A 23,118-nucleotide genomic window follows, 5' to 3' on the forward strand; every position below is an offset into this window, starting at 1 on the left:
CAGCAGCTGCCACCGCTCCTCTCAGCCGCTGCCACCGCCACCTTCAACCAAGAATTCCAGCAGCTGCCACCGCTCTTCTTAGTAGCCGCCACCGCAGCGCCACCAAGAATAGTCGCCAGCACCACCGTCAGCTCAACCATCCGAGATCAGCGCCTCAGGTAAATTCCCTTTCCCCCCTAGCCGCCGGTCCTAATTCATCTTCTTGCCTGCAGAATGTGCACTGTGCACGTTCTGCATGCAAGAAGAAAATAATTAGCCGGTTACTGTGCATGCGCACAGTGACCGGCTACATGGGTTTCTTCCCTTCTCCAGTGGGCTGGAACATCAGCCCAGCCCGCGCGGCTGGGCTGAGTCCAACCTTGTGGCTGGGCCAATACAGGCCCAGCCCAGTCCATTTCATTTTATTTCTTTTCTCCTTTTTGTTTTGTGTGTTTTTTTATTATCTATATATATTTTTTGAAAGTTGTGATTTTCCCACGGATTTTTCTACGTCATTTCGACTAATATTGGTTTGTATTTTTATATCTTAAAAATACAAATCTAGTATTAAAAAATACCCGGTTTTCAAAAAAAAAAACCTTTGTTTTCATGCATACGGCCAAGTCTCTCAAAGCTAAAAATCATATTGTATTTTTTATACAATAAAGAAAACTCAAAAATAATAATATTATTTTAACATGTATTTTGGCTTTAATAACCAGTTTATTAAAAGTCATGAGAACTTGTCCAATATTTCAAAAAATCAAAAAAAAATATTTTTGTTTTGTTTTATTGTCTGGGATTACGAATTTATACGTAAAACGTATTCCCGATTTTAAAAAGGTAGTTCTTTTATAGACTTTAGGCCGGTTAGATTTTTACCCCATAAGATAAGAACCTCCTTACTGAGGAGGGCTTTTCTTGAACCCTAGACAGACCAACATGATAAGACCTTAGATTTTTATTAGACAATAAAACAATGCAGCTTACCTTAGGTAGGGCGTATTTGGGGTGCTAATACCTTCCCTTTACGCAACCAGTCTCCGTACCCAATATCTGAGACCAGTTAGGGTTCCTAGTAACCAAAATATTAGGTGGCGACTCCCATTCCATTTTTCACCGCTAAGAGACAAAGAATTCCTTGTCTCCCCACATTTACCAGATATATATATCCATACATTGAGGGTGGACGATCGCCGCGACGCCGCACACACGCGGGACAAGCTGGAAAATCATTGATATTCCACATTAATGCCGCCTTCATAAGGAAATTTTGTTTCCTCGATATATCATAATTCAAAGCTCCGGAGGACCACAACTGCGCCAACTCATCAATCAACGGTAGAAGACAAACATCTATATTCCGCCCCGGGCTTCTTGGACCGGGTATGACAGTAGATAAAAACAAGAACTCCGGCCTCATACACATTCCTGGTGGCAAGTTATAAACTGTGAGTATGACCGGCCAACAAGAATAAGGAGCAGCAAATGACCCAAATGGGTTGAATCCGTCTGTACACAACCCAAGACGCACATTCCTTGATTCAGCTGAAAAGTGAGGATGAACACTGTTAAAGCGTTTCCACGCTTCGCCGTCAGAAGGATGAACCATCACTCCATCAACCGCATGGTGTGCTTGGTGCCATGTCATGTGCTCAGCAGTCCTTGGTGACATGAATAACCTCTGCAGTCTAGGTATGATCGGGAAGTATCTAAGTTTTTTACATTCCACTAGAGTCTTTCCCCTGCCAGTTCTAGGTTTGTAACAGGAATGCCCGCATGTCATGCACTCGGTCATCTCAGCATTTTCAAGGTAGTATAACATGCAGAAGTTAGGGCACATGTCAATTTTCTGGTATCCTAAACCGAGGGGTTTCATCATGGACTTCGCAGCATAGAAGTTCTCTTTCAGCCTGTTCCCTTCAGGTAAAATGCTTCTTGCCCATTCAATAATCTTGTCATACCCGGCCTCACTCAACCCATGATCTGACTTGATGGTGAACACCTGTGCTACGACTGATAATTTACTGTGGTTCGTGCAGCTATCCCATAATGGTTCGTCAGAATCTTTCAACAAATCAAAAAACCTAGTTGCATCTACATTAGGTTCTTCTTCTACGATTGGACATTGACTGCCATTACCTTGATTCATTCTCATTGCATCCATAACCATATTTTTGTAAGGATTAGTGTTGTCATTTGTCGTTTCATGCACGTTGCTAGCACTAGAAGTAGACCCAACCACCGTTTCTTCCATTCTCCTCTCACTCTCGCTAACAAATACTTCTCCATGTGCATACCAACACTGGTAATTCTCCATAAACCCTTTGTGTAGAAGATGCATCATTACAACATCTGGATGCAGATACTTTTTATTTTCACACTTCCTGCATGGACACCTAATATCGCCTCCAGTAAAATTTCTGGGAATAGATGTTGCGAAATTAATAAAACCCTGAACCCCGTTACAATAATCCATCCTCCGCAATCCTTAGGGTGAATCTCGATACATCCATGAACGATCATCCATGACTTATATCGAACCTCTATAAAATTATGATGACATCATGTATTAATTAACTAAGTTAGGTAAATAAACTTGCAAAAATATTACTTTACCTCGAGATTATCCAACAAACCAATCACAACTTCTCATAAATATTAAATATTCATTATCATTTATCAACGTCCATACGAATTAAAATATATAAATTTACAGAAATTACCACTCCGCGATACCATTGATAAAACTTTAAACGGACCCATTAAGCAAGCTATTAATTATTTCAAAATAGCACATGTAATTCGGTAATTCCATAAAGAAATAATAATTTACAAACAAATACAATCTTACAAAATCTAAAACAAACCATAACAGGTACAAAATTATACATTCATATACTACAAGTTTGTTTGAGAAATAACAATAAAACATGTACATCTACTAACAAAATACATATACTAAAAAAACAATAAAATTGACATTTAATTAAATGTTAAAATTTAAAAAGATATAATTACTTACAAAAATTGATAAAATCCGTCGGTAAATCAGAACACGGATGCTGTGACCACAAAACTTCAAGAAATATAGCTTGTTGTGCTGATATGAGGAAGATTTTTTTTTTTGGGAGGGGGGCTGGTTGTTTGCAGATGGGGAGAGTTGGGATGAGAAAGAAGAAGGAGAAATAGGGGATGAGAGGGTCGGTAGAGCTGTCATATATTAACTTTTTCCGACGGTTTCACCGACGGAAACTCCGTCGGTTATTACGTCGGTGATTCTGACGGAAACATAGACACGTCACCGTACGGATCTGCCATTTCAAATCCCTCGGTGAGTCCGTCGGCAATTTAAATGGCGAAACCGGTCACATCATTGTACGGGCACTGTACGAGTTGTCGTTTTGAATCCGTTGGTGATTCCGTCAGAAAAAAAACCCGCCAAAACCTCCACGTCAGCGACCCGTTTTTTTTTTTTAATTCGGAAACTTTTCCGTCCATAATTCAGTCGGTAATTACTGATGGAAAGTTTCCGTCGGTAGTTACCAACGGAATTACGGACGGAAAAGTTTCCGTCGGTAATTACAGACTGAATTACAGACGAAAAGTTTCCGTCGGTAATTTCGACCTCAAAATACCGACAGAAATATTCCGTCGGTAAATCCGTTGGTATTTAGCGAATTTCTGGTAGTGGGTGTTCGTGATGTTCTTAGAGTTCATCTTCTCTTCTTTTTTTGTGTTCGATCCGTTTTGTTCAAGAATTTGATTTTTTTATGTTTTTTTAGTGTTTAATTTATTTTTCACCTTTAGTTTTATTTGGGGTTGTTTTCGGGTCAAATCATAATTCTTGATTCAATTTAAGGTCGAAAAACAATTTGGGTCAACCAATTCGGGTCAAATTGGGTCAAGGGTTTAAGACCCTGTTTGGTTTGTCATAATTTTTGTTAAAGGGTTTTTCGGTTTAAGAGTGTGTTTTACAAAAAAATCTAAGTCTATTTTTGATGTTTCAATTACAAAGAAACACAGGTTTTTGCCAAATAAAGCCTAAAAATAAAATAAAAATAAAAATAAAATATTTTCTTTTTTTCTTACATATGGCTAAAAATCCTAAGTTATTTAAGGATTTTTAAAAAAAAAATGTAAAATACTCGGATATATTTTTTTAAAAAAAAACATATTTCATGGATTTTACAACAAGTTTGTAAAATTATAAAGGATTTTGCCATACATTTCAAAAATATCAAAAAAAATATTTTGTTTTGTTTATTTTAATATACTAAATTATAAACTTATACGTACGATATATTTCTGATATTAAATAAAAAGATAATTTATTTTATTTTTTGTTTTGGCATTAGAACAATTAGGTTTTTAACTTGATAAGATAATGACCTTTCTTCTGATGAAGACTTTTCTTAAACCTTAGATAGATCTGTCATAACCCAATTCTGGATTATTCCTCGAAATTCATTTTTTGAAACAAAAATAAAATAAATAAAATAAAGACTGGCAATATGGAGAAAGCAGTCCAAAGAATACAACTGTAATTTTGAAGAAAATTCAAAGCCTAATTGTATCCCATTATGCGAAAAAATAGAGAAACAATGCAAATTCAAGGTCAGATTAAATGATTATTGGATGAATTTGTATAAACATTAAGTCCAAATGGCATAATTAAATTTTTAATAGGCCAATTTGATTTAATTATGAGCCAAATTAAATTTTAATTATGTATAAGAATTAATTTGAGTTCAATTGAAGGATTTAATTAAGTGCAAGGACTTAATTACACTTTAAATTGGTCAAATTAATTTTATTTGGGGTTAATTGGTAAAAACTTAAGTTTGTGGGGCCAATTTGATCTTAATTGAGAAAATTAGAATTTTAAGAGACTAAATTTAATTTTTACCAAGCTAATTGATTGAAATCAGGAGCAAAATCGCAAGAAAAATGAAGTTTTGGGATCAATTAAGAGTTAAATTGAACAATTTCACAGCTAAGGACCACTCTATAAAAGACGCCAAACTATAGGGGCTTAATTGACAAAAATCAGGGGTGAAATTGAAGAAATTTAAAGTTTCATTGTCAATTAGGGTCTAAATTATGTAAATCCGAGACCAAAGATCAAAATGGAAAAGGCACATAAATCTGGGGTCCAAATTGATGTTCAGCAGGGGCTTAATCATATTAAATCCAAAGTTTATGGTCAATTAGGGGTGTAATCGCACAAAATTAAAAGCTAGAAGACTGAATTGAAGCTGGGCAATAATCCTTAATTTAACTCTAAACAGCGGTGTTTTGAATTAAAAAAAAACAGAAGAAGAAGGGACCAGACAACGCGTCGTATTGCCACTGTTCATTTTCTTCCCTGATTTTGCATTTAATACCTCATATGTCCACTAAAATTGACAATACATAAACCAAAATGATTACCTGACATCCCTCTATCCCTAAGTATAATCTGTTCAAGCCTATTAACATCACAGCTGCCCCGGCGCCGGCCTAAAGAGGCTAACTCAAGTAGCCTTGAACTGTCAGATTTGACAGTTCATGGTGTCTATTTTGAACCATCGATTAGGATCCTTCCCAACCGAATCAAGGGTTGAAATTTTTTTCTTGTGTAGACCAGATTACCCTCTTCCACCTCTTATAAATAGGGGTGAATTTCATGGACTGAGCATGAAGGAAATCAGGTCCAAAAATTGTCAAAATTCAACTTACTGCCCTGTTTTTTTCCAGCCAACATTTCTCTCTCTCTTCTTTCTCTCTCCCCACTGCTTCTTTAGCCTCTGAAGACCCCACAAAAACCTTTCTCCTCCACCAACAAATGGCGGCTCAACCTCCCCACGAACCCAAATCCTCACCAGTGGCAGAACAGTCGTCGCAAACTCTTTTTTGTCTCTTCTGCAGACCTTTTTCTTTTTCCTCCTACAGTCGACTCCAGCCACCATTCCTTGAGTTGATGCCTCCTAAGCCACCGGCCGAACCTACTCCATGTCCAGACCACCGCCGTATCAGGTGGTCTTCTTCTTCATCCTCGTCTTCTTCTTCTTCACCCTCTATCCTCCGCATAAACAGTGGACATGAGTCGGTCCCGAACCAAAAAAGAAAAGAAAAAAGATCTTTTGGGCCGAGTTTGGCCCAACCGTTCTTTGGGTTGAGCTTAGCCCAATCAGTTGGGACGGCCTAGCCCATATATTTTATAATATATCAATATAATAATATATAATATATTATTATTAATATATAAAAAAAAATTTCAAAAATCCTTTGAAAAAATTTATGATTTTCTTGCATATTTTTTCATTAATTTTGTATAATATCAGGTTTGTATATTTACACTGTAAGATACTGATTTGGTATTAAAATACTTGGTTTTCTTCGAAAGTTATTTTAAAAATTTCAAAATTTCAAAAACAAAATCTCAAAACTTTTAAATTAATTTCTCATTTCCAAAAACAATAAAAAATTTATTTCCATACATATGGCCAACATCCTAAAATTTTCCAAGCATATTTTTTTAAAAAGATAAAAAAAAAATTGCTCCTCATGTTTTGAAAATCTAAAATAATGGATATTATAACCAGTTTATAATTATTCATTAGGGTTTGACCAAAATGTCAGAAAAAAATTTAATTTTTTTAGGGCTCAGAAGTAGACTTTAATACCTGTGAGGGTGTAAAATTACATGATAAATTACTTCTTCAGGTAGTAAATATACAAGATTTAGAAAATGTGATGTTAAATTTTGACTTTAGAATGGTTTGAACTTCATCCAATAAGGTAGAGACTCTCTTATGGAGAAAGATCTGCCTTGGACTTTAGAAAAGATCAACAAATAGAAATCCGACCTAGAAAAACAATAAAACAACAATGCAGCTTACCTTAGGTAGGGTGCCCTAGGGGTAATGCGTCGTCCCCTTGCACAACTAGTCCCTTACCCAGACTCTCGCAGACCATAGGTTCCTAGTGACCATAATATTAGATACGACTCTTGAACCTTAATCATAATTTTATGATTAAACCTAAACTAATTTCCTTTCCCAACAACACCACACCTCATCAGGAAGCACGAAAAAACCTTTGTCATCGCCGACGACATCGCAGCACCCCCTGCGACAAGATCAACTAACAATTTCAAAAAATTGTTCATACTATGAGTATAATATGCTGACGATCGGGCAAATGAGTCCCCATCATCTAGTGGTTCAAAACATCTCTCTTTCAAGGAGGCAGCGGGGATTCGACAATTAGAAAATATAACATTTCTTTAGTTTATAACAGACAAATGAACAATGCAGCTTACTTCAGGTAAGGCGTACTAATGATGTTAATACCTTTTCTTTATGCAATCAATCCTCTTATCCAGACTCTAAGACTAGTTAAGATTTCTAATGACCAAAATACTAGGTGGTGACTCATATTTTCCTTTTTTTTTATTGATAAAGGACAAGAATTTATTATCCTTTCCACCCACATCATTCCTGATAATTTAGAACCATAAGGATGATCGACGCAATACCGCACACGTGCAACACCTAAGATAAGATCAAAATCATCTAAATTCAAACGAATTACATTTATCCTTATCTCATAACACTTGATAAACAGTCTAACCCTTTTATATATATCATCAATATCTATATTTTCTTCTAGGGGTGTACTAAATGTTATTCCCACATCCAATTTACTAAGTAATATAGGCGGTTTATTCGCAATTCAATTTGATATAAGAATGACTTTTCCCAGGATCAAATAAGGCATATACCAACATAATATCTAACAAAAGAGTACTTGTTACAACATCGGGTGCAACTCTCACATTCTTTTGAGTCATGTGATACACCTTCCTCCAGGTGTCTCTTAATGCACTTGGAACTCAATGAGTATTTAGGTCTCCTATGTTCAGTAAACCTACCAGAATTAGTTACTCCCTGCTAACGATGGACTCTAGAAGATCCCCCTCCACTAAACTGAATGGACCCCCCTGAACTCCCACCTAGGGTAAAATCCCCCCCCCCCCCTCTCTTAGAAAATTAGTTGGTCGACTGACCACCTTTCCTTTTTTGGGGAAGGGGAGGGCTATTAGTGGAAAATGCAAAATCCTTATTCTTTACTCCTATAAACGGTCCTTGTTTAGCTTCTTTCTTTTAATCATCCTTGATCACCTTTTCCATAGCCACTGCAGCCTATACCAACTCTCGGACTGTTTGAAACTACATAGTCTCTTTAAATCCTGTCGGAGCCCATCTCGCAATCTCTCTATACGATGTCGTTCAGAAGGAAAGGTAGGTAGAGGCAAAAATAGTCTCTTTGCATAAATTCATAACTATAGAAATCAACACAATCTTCCTTATTCTATGAACAATCAATATAAAGAAAATTACCCCCCCCCCTTTCTAAAGCTTTAAACTCCCTCAATTTGTGTAAACAACCTTCATAGATCTTCCAACACTCCATTTCAATCCTTTGATCAAGAAAATTTGTGTGATTTATGGGAATTTTTGCAAGAAATGGTTAGGTTTTTCTTTCCCTTCCTTTTCTCTAAGTGGCTGGTTGTTCTTAGCTTCTTTAGAAAGCCAAGTGGTCCTTTATACGGTGCAGAGAATCTTCACAATTACTACAATACCATTTTAGATAATTTTTGGATGTTTTTCATTCCATTAAATAATTTTCTCGGTTTGTTTTGACTATTAACCGTAACCAAAAGTTGTAGTCCTTGACACCTAGATTATCAAACACTAGTGCTCTCATATTTATTTACTATTGCATCACTATTTTTATTTATTTTCAGGGTTTTCACATAACCTAACAATGGGATGATAAGATAAGAAACCACGTAACTTTGAAAATCCTTGCTTCTCATCAGAATGAAATTGATACAATTCGAAGAACAGCCTGTGTGTAAATGTAATGTTTCTAGAAACATATTACAACAATCTAGAGTGGAACCTATAAATCTAACTGCAGCTTATCTCACATTAAATTGATATTACAAGACCGACAATGGGTGTGAAACTCTTAATCCTCGAAAAAGGGAATGGAGGAGGGCATCCCTTTTATCTTGTAACCCAGAACCTATTAAAGAAAAACGATATAAAAAAGTCAAATGGTGACAGCATGAGATTGAGGGAGCTTCACATCTGCTATATATAGCTAGTCTCTAGAGAGAACATGGATTCCAAACCAGTACTAGCTAGTATTTTTCATTTTCCTTCACAATATATATTCCATAATTAGTCAGCATTTGGCCGATTGTTGACCTCAAAATATGGCACAATTCTTTTATCGTGAGAATGGCTAGCCTAACGAAGATGTGTGTGTCAGTACCGAGATATATTCAAGTTTTATGCGTTTGACTAGGTTGTAATTTTTGGCGCTCAAATTAACATCTCTGAAATGCCAGAGAAGACTGATGAGAACCAGGGCAGGCTGCTAAGAAATGCATACAATGGAGCTAGGAAGCTGCGGAAGAAGATAGGAAACAGCAGCAAGGTCATGGCCGAAATCCCAGCAGCAAGCTCGATGGAAGAAGTGAGTGGGATTTTAATTAGCAGCAGTGAGTCGGCAAGTAGAGGCAGATTCTTGCGAAAACTGGAGAGGGAAAAGGAGGAAGTTGACAGAATGGAGGAAAAAATAGAGAGAAATCTTTCTCTGTTTTCTAATACTTTATTTACATGAATAAGGGAATATATAACAGATTGTTACCATAATGTACATAACGTAAATTTCCAATTATGACTATACATTTATGGGCTTAATTCGCTAATGAATATATTGCTTATCTTCCTCTTTTAATCTCGCAGAGGACAACTTATGCCAACACTCCCCTCAAGTTGGTGCATATATATCTCGGATGTCCAACTTGCCAAATGAGTTATAGAAGCTTCTGCTACATATAGCTTTTGTAAGTATGTCTGCCAACTGGCCTTCGGATTTAACAAACAGAAATCGAATTATCTTGACCTCAAGATTTTGTTTGATGAAGTGTCGGTCTACTTCCACATGTTTGGTCCGATCATGCTGAACTGGATTGTGAGAGATATCAATTGCAGCTTTGTTATCACAAAATAGATTCATTTCTCCCTTAGGAGTAAGGCCAATTTCAGTTAATAGCCTTTGGAGCCAGAAAAGTTCACAGAGACCTTTGGCCATCCCACAAAACTCAACTTCAGCACTTGATAATGCTACCACCATTTGCTTCTTACTTCTCCAAGTAACTAGGTTTCCTCCAACCAACGTGAAATAACCTGAAGTTGATTTTCTATCAGAAATATTTCCTGCCCAGTCAGTATCTATGTAGCCTTCCACTCGTAAGTGATTGTTCCTTGTAAATATAAGTCCTTTTCCAGGAGAGAACTTTAGGTATCTAAGAATCCGAATCACTGCATTCATATGATCTTCACTCGGACAGTGCATGAATTGGCTTACCACACTTACTGCATAAGCGATGTCTGGTCGTCTATGAGAGAGATAAATCAATTTTCCTATTATTCTCTAATACCTTCCTTTATCTGTTAGCACTTGGTCTGGGTATTCTCCTAGTCTGTGATTTTGAATTATCGGTGTATCTGCAGGCTTACAATCCAGTAATCCTACCTCTGATAATAAATCCAGGATATATTTTTGTTGGGAAAGGAATATGCCGTGTTTTGACCTAGCAACTTCAATTCCCTGAAAATATTTGAGTCCTCCTAGATTTTTCATCTCAAATTCTATGGCCAATTGCTCTTGAAGTCTTGCTATTTCCACTGAGTCATCTCCTGTAATGATCATATCATCTACATACACTATCAAAGCTGTTACCTTACCCCGATGATGTTTTAAGAATAAAATATGATCCGAGTTGCTTTGTTGGAAGCTATATTTCCTCATTATTGAGTTTAAGCGCCCAAACCATGCTCTAGGAGACTGCTTTAGGCCGTATAAAGTTCTTTGTAGTTTGCACACGATCTTAGCTTCAGAGTTTGCCATATATCTTGGAGGGACATCCATGTAGATTTCTTCTTCAAGATCTCCATGTAAAAACACGTTTTTAACATCAAACTGGTGTAATGGCCAATCAAGATTTGCTGCGAGAAATAGTAGAACTCTGACAGTACTTAATTTTGCAACAGGTAAGAATGTTTCTTGATAATCTATGCCATAGGTTTGCGTATAGCCCTTTGCCACTATCCTTGCTTTGTACCTTTCAACTGACCCATCGGCTTTGTACTTGATGGAGAATACCCACTTACATCCCATTGTTTTTTGACCTTCTGGTAGAGAAACAAGAGTCCACGTTTTATTTTTTAGTAGAGCTTTCATTTCCTCCTTCATAGCTTAGATCCACCTAGAGTCATCCAACGCTTCGTCAACACTTGTGGGAATATGATGTGAGGAGAGTTCATTCACAAAGTTCTTGAGAGGTTCAGATAGTTTCTTTGTCAAAACATAATTAGCAATTGGATATCTTGATCTTTGATCCTCTAGTTCTAGAGAATATTTGTTTGGTGGTTTTCCTCGATTTTGTCTGAAAGGTAATTTATAGCCAACAAGGGTATTCATATCATCAGGAATGTGAGGTGGGATAGGAGAGCTTACCTCAATTATATTATCAGGAGATGGGTCATTGGATACTGAAGAATGGGGGGGTACTATTACTGATTCTGGAGATGTTACTTCAACTTTCGAAGATGTCAACTCTTGATTAGATTCCTGATTGATAATAGGCTGAGTTGTATTCGGGGTCGTATCAGTGTATTTGAACCAGTCAAATGTCAACCAATTCATTTCTTCTACTTGTGTCTCCCCTTGAAAAGAAGAATTGGATGCAGCAAGAGAGTAGAAAGTGTCAGATTCAAGGAACGAGACATCCATAATCACATATGTGTGCCTAGTAACTGGGTCATAGCATCGATACCCATTTTAGTGTGTAACATATCCCAAAAAAAAGACAACGAACGGCACAAGGATCAAGTTTCGTGTGTTGATTCTTATGAAGGTGAACATATGCAACACAACCAGAGATGCGTGGCGGAAGCATCAATATTATGGGTAATGACACATAGGTTGACAAGACCTGTAGCGGAGTCTTAAAATCAAGAACTTTTGAAGGCATCCGATTAATGCGATGGACAGTCATGGCAACAGCATCACCTCAGTAGTGGTTAGGTACATGAGGTCCAAGTAACAGAGCTCAAGCAGTTTCAAGAATGTGACGATTCTTGCATTCTGTAATACCATTTTGTTGCGAAGTCTGGGGCATGAGGTCTCATGAATTAGTCCATAGTGGTGGAAATAATTACAAAACTGTTGATTCACATACTCGCCACCATTATCTGATCGAAGCGTTTAGAGCTTAGCTGCGAACTGAGTCTAAATCATTCTATGAAATGATTTAAATACATGAAAAACCTCATTTTTATGTTTCAACAGATAAATCCAAGTCATCCGAGTATAGTCATCAACAAATATCACAAACCAACAAAAACCAGACATAGTAGATTTTGGGGAAGGACCCCATACGTTAGAGTGAATCAAGGCAAAAGGAATATCACTCTTATTCATACTCAATGGATAAGTAACTCGATGACTTTTAGCTAAAATGCATGTCTCACATTTAATATCTAAATTTGACAAGCCCGAAAATAAATCAGGAAACACATGTTGCAAATAACCAAACGACGGGTGGCCTAACCGACAATGCCATAGCAAAATTTGTTTCATTTTGAGGTCGTTTGAATGATGCATGTGATGTGCTCATCCAATACTGATATCTTTCATATAATAGAGCCCCCCCTCTCAGTACCACGCCCAATCATCTCCTTGGTGAGAATATCCTTAATAATGCAAAACATAGGGTAAATGAGCACAACACAATTCAAGGCTTTAGTAATTTGACTCACAGACAATAGCTTGTGAGATAAAGAAGGCACAAGTAATGTATGAGACAATGATAGGGCTGGTGAAATCATTACTGTCTCAACCCCTGTTACTGAAGAAATGTCTCCATTAGCATTTGCAATGCTAGTTCGCTTTGGAGGGGATTGCTGGGAGAAATCACTGGGCATCAAAAGTCATGTGGTATGTTGCTCCTGAATCAAGTATCCAATCATTGCAGTCAGCTTCCTGATTAGAACCAAGTAGAGCATTACCTGAGTGTGGGTCTGCTGCAGCCACTGCAGCTTGTTCAGTGGTACCACCAACAATTTTAGCTGCTGGAATAAGGGACAGATACGGTTCTACTGTTATTGCCACTGCAGCTTGTCCTATATTACCACCATTTCCATCACGACGCTTCCGAGCCTAAAGCTCATGCCACCAATCAGGATATCTATGAAGTTTGAAACAGGTCTCATGAGTATGTTTTGCCCTCCCACAGTGAGAGCATTTAGTGCCATTAGAGGTGGCTCAGGATTTAGAGTTGGAAAAAGATTTGCGACCATGAAAAGAAAGAGAATGTGAGCTGTGTTTGAAATTTTTGGACGCCAAGCCTGCTCCAGGTAGATCATTAACGCTTGTGGTCATCACTGCTTGACGAAGAGCTTCCTTCCTAACATGTGCATAGGCTTGCTCCACTATTGGGAATGGCTTTATCTATAAAACATCACACCTTATATAATCTAAATGGTCATCAAGACCATCCAAGAATACATATACTCGTTCTTCTTGAATAAGAGAATTGTAATGTTGAATATCTGTTGGGCATTCCATCGGGTTTGGACGAAAAAAGTTGATTTCATGCCAGAGACCTTAGAGTTCGTTATAGAACTTTTCCAGTGAACCGCCAGCTTGTTTAAAGCGTGTCACACGTCGCTGGAGGTCATACACCTGGGAGGTGTCACTGCCATCAAAGTATGTAGTAGCAATTGCATCCCACGTCAGTTTAGTTGTAGGGAAGCGGATGAAATTACTGACAAGAGAAGGATGCATGGAATTTATCAGCCACCCTTTAACAATTGCGTTGTCAGTATGCCATTGTCAAAAAGTAGAATCTGTTGAGGAGGTTGAGATAGGTCGCCATTTATATATCCCAATTTGTCCTTGCCTGAGCTATACATCTTAAACACCTGGGACCAAAGTGCATAGTTGGTGTCATCCAATTTGATGCTGATTGGTGCAGTTGCACCATCAGAGGTCTGGGTTGGGGCTGAAGTTTTGTTCAAAACTTCAGTCATTTTCGTAGTTAATTTGGCTAGGATGGAGGAAGATAGAGATTCCTCAGTTTAGGGTTCAGTATCAGCCATAGAAGGAGACAAGAAGGATTGGTAGGATATTAAAAAGGATCGGTATGCTCTGATACCATGACAGAATGGAGGAAAAAATAGAGAGAAATCTTTCTCTATTTTCTAATACTTTATTTACATGAATAAAGGAATATATATAACAGATTGTTACCATAACGTAAATAACATAAATTTTCAATTATGGCTATACATTTATGGGCTTAATTCGCTAATGAATATATTGCTGATCTTCCTCCTTTAATCTCGCAGAGGACAACTCATGCCAACAGAAGTATGTTAGAGCTTGTTGCTTCAAGTTGCTGCTGCTACTCTGTTTCAGTTACGATTTTTATGCTTCAATAAATGATTGTCCTAGTTTTTAGGAATCAATTGATCTGTTAGGTTGTTAACATATCATGGCACGTTAAGTTGTTATAAGTTAACATTTTTGTTGCTTTTATTTCAATAAATATATAAACGATTGTTATGAAACATGAAGCAATTCTGTATTCAATCCTTTTCTTAATAATAATGCAGCATTAATAATATTGCAGTTTTTTACAATTCTCTTCTATTTTCTTTTTCTTACATAATACTCAAACACGTAAACACCTTCAATTGGTATCAGAGCATTTATTTCTTGAAGGGACCTGTAATGGAGGCTGAATCAAGTTTTTCTCACATTTCTTCTTCTATCTTTGATGGCGAGAACTATCAACTTTGGGCAGTCAAAATGGAGACCTATTTGGATGCCTTGGATATTTGGGAAGCTGTTAAAGACGATTATGAAGTTCATCCGCTACCTAATAATCCAACAGTAGCTCATATCAAAAATCACAAAGAAAGAAAAACAAGGAAATCAAAAGCAAAAGCTTATCTATTTGTTGTTGTTTCCACAACAATCTTCACCAGGATTATATCTCTTAAATCAGCGAAAGATGTTTGGGATTATTTAAAGAAGGAATATGCAGGAGATGAAAGAATTCATGGCATGCAAAGTCTAAAACTGATAAAAGAGTTTGAACTGCAACGAATGAAGGATTCTAAGACTATAAAGGAGTACTCAGATAGATTGCTTGGGATTGTTAACAAGGTAAGGTTACTTGGCACAGATTTCTCTAATTGCACAATTGTTGAGAAAACTCTTGTAACAGTGCCTGAGAGATATGAAACATCCATAACCACCTTGAAGAATACAAAAGATTTGTCCAAGATAATCTTGGCAGAGCTGATAAATGCCTTGCAGGCTCAAGAGCAACGCAGGCTTATGAGGCAGGATCGTATTTCTAAAGGAGCCTTACCAGCCAAGCATCAAGAGTATGGCAAGAAGAAATATTTCAAGAAATATCATCTTCCAAGCAATGAAAACACTGTCAGCAACATAAATCAAAGCAAGGGTAGAAATTTAAAAAGAAGCTATCCACTTTGTCAACATTGTGGAAGAACAGGTCATCCACCATTCAAATGCTAGAAGAGACCAGATGCAAAGTGCAACAAGTGTAATCAGCTTGGACATGAAGCTGTAATCTGCAAAAACAAGTTTCAGATACAAGAAGCAAATGCTCAAGTTGTTGATCAAGATGATGAAGATCAAATGTTTGTGGCAACCTGTTTTTCAACCAGAAGCTCATCAAAATGTTGGTTGATCGACAGTGTTTGTACAAACCATATGACATTTAACAGAACTCTTTTCAAGGACTTGTAGTCGACTGAAATTTCAAAAGTTCGAATAGGGAATGGTGACTACATTTCAACAAAAGGAAAAGGAACCATTGCAATTGCAACAAACTCAGGTATAAAAACCATTTCAGATGTTCTTTATGTACCTGATATTGATCAAATTTTGCTGAGTGTGGGTTTGCTAATAGAAAAGGGATTCAAAGTGACATTTAAAGATCAATGTTGTTTCATTTATGATGCTGCTGGACGAAAAAAATTACAAATCAAAATTAGAGGTAAAAATTTCTCATTTTTTTCAATTGAGGAGGAGCATACAGCATATTCCATAAATATTAGCATTACTAAAATCTAGCACAAGAGACTTGGGCACTGTCATCTTCAACGAATGTTGAAAATGAAGAAGAATGAAGTGATAAGAGGTCTACCAGTTCTTGCTGATCAAATACCAAATTGTCATGCATGTCAATTTGGTAAACAAAAAAGACTGTCATTTCCTAAATCTACTTGGAAAGCCTTACAAAAATTACAACTGATTCACACGAATGTAGCAGGACCTCAAATAACACCATCATTGAAAGGTAGTCTCTACTATATTGTCTTTATTGATGATTTTTCAAGAATGTGCTGGATTTTTTTCTTGAAGTTCAAATCAGAAGTAGCTGAAGTCTTTTGGAAGTTTAAGAAAATGGTGGAAAATCAAAGTGGCTACAAAATACAAAGTATAAGGTCAGATAATGGAAAGGAGTACACATGAGCAGAATTTAATCTGTTTTGTGAAGAAGATGGGATTGAACATCAGCTCAATGCTTCCTACACTCTAGAACAAAACGGTGTTAGTGAAAGAAGAAACAGATATGTAATGGAGATGGCTAGATATATGTTGTATGAGAAGGAGTTGCCTAAAGAGTTTTGGGCAGAGGCAGCAAATACAATGGTCTTTCTTCAAAATCGACTTCCAGCAAAGTTTTCGAAAGACAAAACACCATTTGAAGTCTGGTATGGATATAAACCTTCACTAAACTTTCTTAAAGTGTTTGGCAGTGTGTTTTTTGTCCATATTCTACAGGTCAAGCGTGACAAACTTGACAAGAAAGCAGTTCCAAGTATATTTGTGGGATACAATTCTGTCTCCAAAGCTTACAAAGTGTATCATCCTCAAACAAAAAAAAATATGATCATAAGGGATGTACACTTCAATGAAGATGAGCAATGGGATTGGAAGAACTTTCAACAAAACACTATTTCTAAGGATCAAACAATACCTCAGTGGCAGAATGAACAAGAAGATGAACCTCCAATCAGAGATACAAAGTTACTTTTAGACATTTATCAAAGATGTAACGTTGCAATATATGAACCTGCTGGATATAAAGAAGCTCTCAGAGACATTAAATGGAAGAAAGCAATAGAGGAGGAGATGTCAATGATTCAGAAAAATAAAACTTGGGATTTAGTTGATAGACCTGAAGGCAGAAAAGTCATTGGAGTAAAATGGATTTTCAAAACAAAGTTTAATGCAGACAACTCTATCAACAAATACAAGGCCAGGCTTGTAGTTAAAGGGTATGCTCAAATTTTTGGGGTTGATTACTTTGACACTTTTGCTCCTGTTGCTAGATTGGACACAATTAGATTGCTACTAGCAATTGCAGCACAAAAAGGGTGGAAAGTGTTTTAATTATATGTCAAATCAACATTTTTAAATGGTGTATTACAGGAAGAAATATATGTGGAGCAGCCAAATGGGTTTGTGATTCAAGGTGAAGAGGATAAAGTATATCTGTTACAAAGAGCTCTCTACGGGCTTAAGCAAGTTCCTAGAGCTTGGTACAACAGGATTGATGATCATTTGCTTACATGATACTCAAACACGTAAACACCTTCAAAGTATCCTACAAGGAAAAGAAAGAAGAAGCAAAGTCTAAATTTAAGAGGCTTTATATGCACAGAGACAAACTCGAGGCTAGAAATTAAATCGGGCAGTCCTTAGACTGAAAAAACTCTGAGTTCTATTGGTTAAACTCTACTGAAAGGCTATCAATATTGAAGTTTTGACGAGCAAGAAATAAAACACCAAACTAACACATACTAAAAACTTTTCCAAACCAAACTATTCTGAAGTATTTCAGTGCCATCCAGCAGTAACTTTGCCCTTCACAGGGTTTCCACGATTGTCCCAAATGTCTAGCTTAATTATACACCAATTTAAGTCTCTTTTGGCCAGACATTGTATGCTAGCAAGCTAAAACCTCAGGTTAGTATCGTTCGATTATCAATTTAAAAAAGGAAAGAGACCAATAATTTTGATTTGAGAGATCTGCCAGAGAAGAATAGACATTAATGCTGAATAAAGAAATAAGCACGCACACATCTAAAAGCTTTAACCTAGGAAGAACAAGAGACTCGTCAAATTAACATCTCTTTAACTATGCATTCTCATCTTTAAAGCCAACTTTTAGGCTCAAGTTTGATTAAGTATATATATATATATATATATATATATATATATATATATATATATATATATATATAGTTCAAGATATTGGATATATAATCACATCATAGAATAACTAAAAAGATCAGTTTGGACATAGAATTTGATATGAGCACAGTAGCGATATGGACGTGAGTATAGCAACAGACGTGAGTTGTGGAAGAAGCAGGGGCATGTTGAGATATATGGACGTGGATCATGCTTTGTCGCCAAGTTGTTATAGAATAAGAGTTCCAAGGGCTACAGGGAATTGGCTTATTCCTTCAAATAATTCTCTCTTATCCCAATAATAACACTATACACCATGCTCCTGAGATGAATAGCCTTCTTTCCAAATTCTCACATGTGTTTGAACAACCTACCAGCTTAACTCCCAAAAGATCCAATGACCATCACATACCATTGCAGTCAAATTCAGGACTAGTAAGTGTTAGACCCTATCGATATCCCTATTACCAAAAGGCTGAGATAGAGAGAATGGTGCAAGAACTTTTAAAGTCAAAATTGATAGGCCAAGTACTAGTTCATTCTCATCACCTGTTTTGCTAGTTAAAAACGTAGATGGAGTTTGATGATTTTGTGTGGACTATCGCGCCTTGAATGAAATCACCATTAAAGATAAATATTCAATTCCGGTGATCGATGAACTTTTGGATGAACTGCATGGATCCCGAAACCATTCCAAATTGGATCTACGGTCCGACTATCATCAAATCCGAGTACGAGAAGACAACATCCCTAAGACAGCTTTTCAAACACATGAAGGGCATTATGAGTTTGTTGTCATGCCATTTGATCTCACTAAAGCTCCCGCAACTTTCTAAATTTTGGAAGAAGTAGAAGAAGTGAACTCGGAACAGGGAAAAAGAGAACAATAGCTTTGGATAATTTCCGATATCCTTCATTGAATGCCCCAAGGTTTTATATACATGAATGAATAACAATAATGCTGGAAAGTAATTATGGGAATCCTTATTATCTACTAATAATCTAATTAAAACAAACTTAACTTGACTTATTCTATAACAACCCGGCGACAAAGCATGATTCCCGTCCATGTGTCTCAACATGCCCCTGCTTCTTCCACAACTCACAGATTCATGCATGAAGTGACGGATAGACAGCAAATTTTATGGCTTTGATCATGTATATATGTCTTTCAATCTTCCTTTGCACAATCACCAATTAATAACAAAACCCCTTAATTCACAGAAATCAACAAAATCGTGTTCGATATCAATGGAGCCCATGCACGATCACAACAAGTATAGAAAAAAAAATATTCTGATTCCCTCATAATCTAGGGTTTCTTTCTGGTATTCTTTGTCTGCCTCTTTTTGGGAGGGAACAGTTAATGTAGTGATCCTATCTTGAAGATTGAGTTATCCTTTATCCCAAAGTACAATCCATTAATTCCATTAAAAAAAAAAAACCTCTCAAGTTTTGCCTTTTGAACTCTATTCTTAATTAATCTTCAAAATCTGTAACAAAATCCATCTTTAAATATTAGTTGATGACATGATTTAATTACTTATTAGGAAAATAAAATTGAAGTTACAATTTTTATTGCCACAAAAAATAGAACTTGGAAATGATAAAAAGCTGGTATATATATATTTGAACCCCGGTATACTTCTATATATATAATTTATATTTTTTATATATGTCAAATAAATTAAACTATAAAATAATTTTGGACAAATATAATTTATAATTTTTAAGAACATGAGGGGTAAATATAAAAACAACTAAGTTATAAAATAGTTAGGATTATTTCATAACCAATATCTTATTACATAGTCAAATCAAGGGGACATCATCATTGATAGACACGACAAATATAATTTACATGATGTATGTGAATATTACCCTACAAATAATATGTTGTATATATGTACCATATGTCAAGGGGACAAGAAATAATAATAATAATAATTAAAAGAGAGAGAGAGAGAGAGAGGATGCATTGGTGACCTCACCTCACCCTCTTAATTGTAGGTGTTACTCACCTCCTTTTGTCCCAAATCTTTGTAAAATAGATTACTTTCCATGTATATACTTTTTTTATAAAGACATCCTTGCAATGACGTGGTATAATGAAGAAAATAAATTCTTTTAAAATTTTAACTTATTATTAATAAGAACTCTAAAACACGTGGGTTTTTCATTGTAGTAGCAGTTTTTTTTTTTACTTTTATTTCTTTTATTTTTTACAAAAATAATGTATCACTTTGCACTGTGTGCACAGTGAAACACTTGACCTTTTCTTTTCTTTTTTTTTGTTTTTGTTTTCCTTTTTTTTTTGCCTACAGGTTTTTTTTTGCTTTTTTCTTTGTGTTTTTTTTCCTTTAATGAATTGTTTTTAGTTTAATTTAGTTTGTTAATGTAAAAAATATTTTTTATTTAGTTATCATATTTTTATTATACGAATCTCGGGTTTGACGAGTTAACCTGAATTTTTTTGTTTTTTTCCTTTTTAATCAATTTTTTTCGTTTAACCCATCAATTTTTTTTTTCTATTTAGTTATCAAACTTTCATGACGCAAATTCCGGGTTTGATGGGTTAACCTGATTTGACGGGCTAACTCAGTTGATTCAGATTTTTTTTTTCCTCATTGGTAATATGCTTATGTCTTTTGTTTGTTTTTGTTTTTTTTAATTATTTTTTTTCGTTTAGTTTAGGTTGTTAATGTTCACTTTTTTTCTTATTTCTTTTAATGAATTTTTTTTTGTTTAATTTAGTTTGTTAATGTGAAAAAAAAATTTATTTAGTTATCATACTTTCATGACATGGATCTCGGGTTTGACGGGTTAACCTGGTTGAACGAGTTAACCTGATTTTTTTTTTGTTTTTTTCCTTTTTAATCATTTTTTTTCGTTTAGTTTAGTTTGTTAATTTTTTTTCGTTTAACCCATCGATTTTTTTTTCTATTTAGTTATCAAACTTTCATGACGCGAATCCCAGGTTTGACGGGTTAACTCAGTTGATTCAGATTTTTTTTTCTTTTTTCTCATTAGTAACAGGCTTATGTCTTTTGTTTGTTTTTGTTTTTTTATTATTTTTAATTAATTTTTTTCGTTTAGTTTAGGTTGTTAATGTTCAATTTTTTTCTATTTAGTTATCAGACTTTCATGACACGAATTCTGGGTTTGACAGGTAACCTGGTTTGACGGGTTAGCCCAGTTAATTCTGCGTTAACCCGTTAATTTTTTTTCTATTTAGTTATCAAACTTTCACGACATGAATCCAAGGTTTGACGGGTTAAACCAGTTAATTCAGATTTTTTTTTCTTTTTCTTCGTCAGTTTTTTTTCTATTGGTTGTTTTTCTTTTTAATTAATTTATTTAATTATCATACTTTTATGACATGACCTTGCAGCCAGATCCATATCCAAGGCTATTGGGTCTGGTATTAGAGCTAGACCTAGACCTACTAGGTCATGCAAGTTTAATATTATTATTATTATTATAAATATTACTTTTGGGGTCAGGCGTTATAACCAAACCCAAGATTCTTGGATATAGCTTTGCAGAAGGACCTAACATTTTTAGATTTTAATTTTTTGTATTTTTTATACAAAAAAAAAATTAACCTGCGGCATCGCGCAGGTTATGTGATTAGTCAATATTCTAAATGGTGTGGGGAAATCACTATTATAAATCAATATTCCCCCACACACAATGTATTATAAATTACAACAGTAATTCACAGTGCATTTTTTTTTCCAATTTTTCTCTTTTCTCTTTTTTGTTTGTTTTTCTTTCTTTTTTTTCCAAAATTACTTTCTTTTTCAACTTTCCTATTTTTTCTCCTTTTTTTTGCATTTTTTTCTTTTTTTCCAAAATTATTTTTGTTAATTTTACTTTTTAAATATTGACCTGGTTAAAAATTTTGCTTTGTAATTTTTTTTTAAATACTGTGCATTGCTGTGGTGTATTCCCATATAATTTTTTTATTTTATTTTTTTATTTTTTAAAATTATATTTGTCTATTTTTTTAAAATATTGAGCTAATTGAGAATTTAGTTTTGTAATTTGTTTTTCTTTAAAACATTGTTGATTGCTACAGTATTTCTCCGTATGGTTTTTTTTATGATTTTCTCTGAAATTATCTTTTTTTGTTTTATTTTTTAATATTGAGCTAGTTAAGAATTGCAATTACAAGTAAATACAAGTTTTTCCTCACAAAACACTATGGATTGATACAGTTTTTCCTCACATGGTTTTTTTCTAGTTTCTTTTGTGTTTTCTTTTTTTATAATATTTTTTTCCAAAATTATCTTCATCGATTTTTTTTTTAATATTGAGTTGGTTAGAATTTAACTTTGTAATAAAGTTTAATCATGTGGGGAAAGCACTGTAGCTTTCCTCACAAAATATTGTGGATTGCTACAATGTCTCTCCGCATGGTTTTTTTTCTTATAATTTTTTTCAAATTATCTTTGTCAATTTTTTTTTAATATTGAATTATTTGAGAATTACAATTACAAGTCATTACAAATAAAGCTAAATCATGTAGGGAAGCACTGTAGCTTTCATCACAAAATAATGTGAATTGCTACAGTATTTCCAACATGATTTTTTTCTCTTTTTTTTGTGTTTGTTTTGTTATTTTTTTTTTCTAAAATTGTCTCTGTCGATTTTTTTTAATATTGGGTTGATTAAGAATTTAACTTTATAATTTTTTTTCTTTAAAACACTATGAATTGTTGTAGTGTTTTCCCATATGATTTTTTTATGATTTTTTCCAAAATTGTC

This window comes from Populus nigra, chromosome 1 (genome assembly GCF_951802175.1).
Source record: "Populus nigra chromosome 1, ddPopNigr1.1, whole genome shotgun sequence".
NCBI classification, from domain to species: Eukaryota; Viridiplantae; Streptophyta; class Magnoliopsida; order Malpighiales; family Salicaceae; genus Populus; species Populus nigra.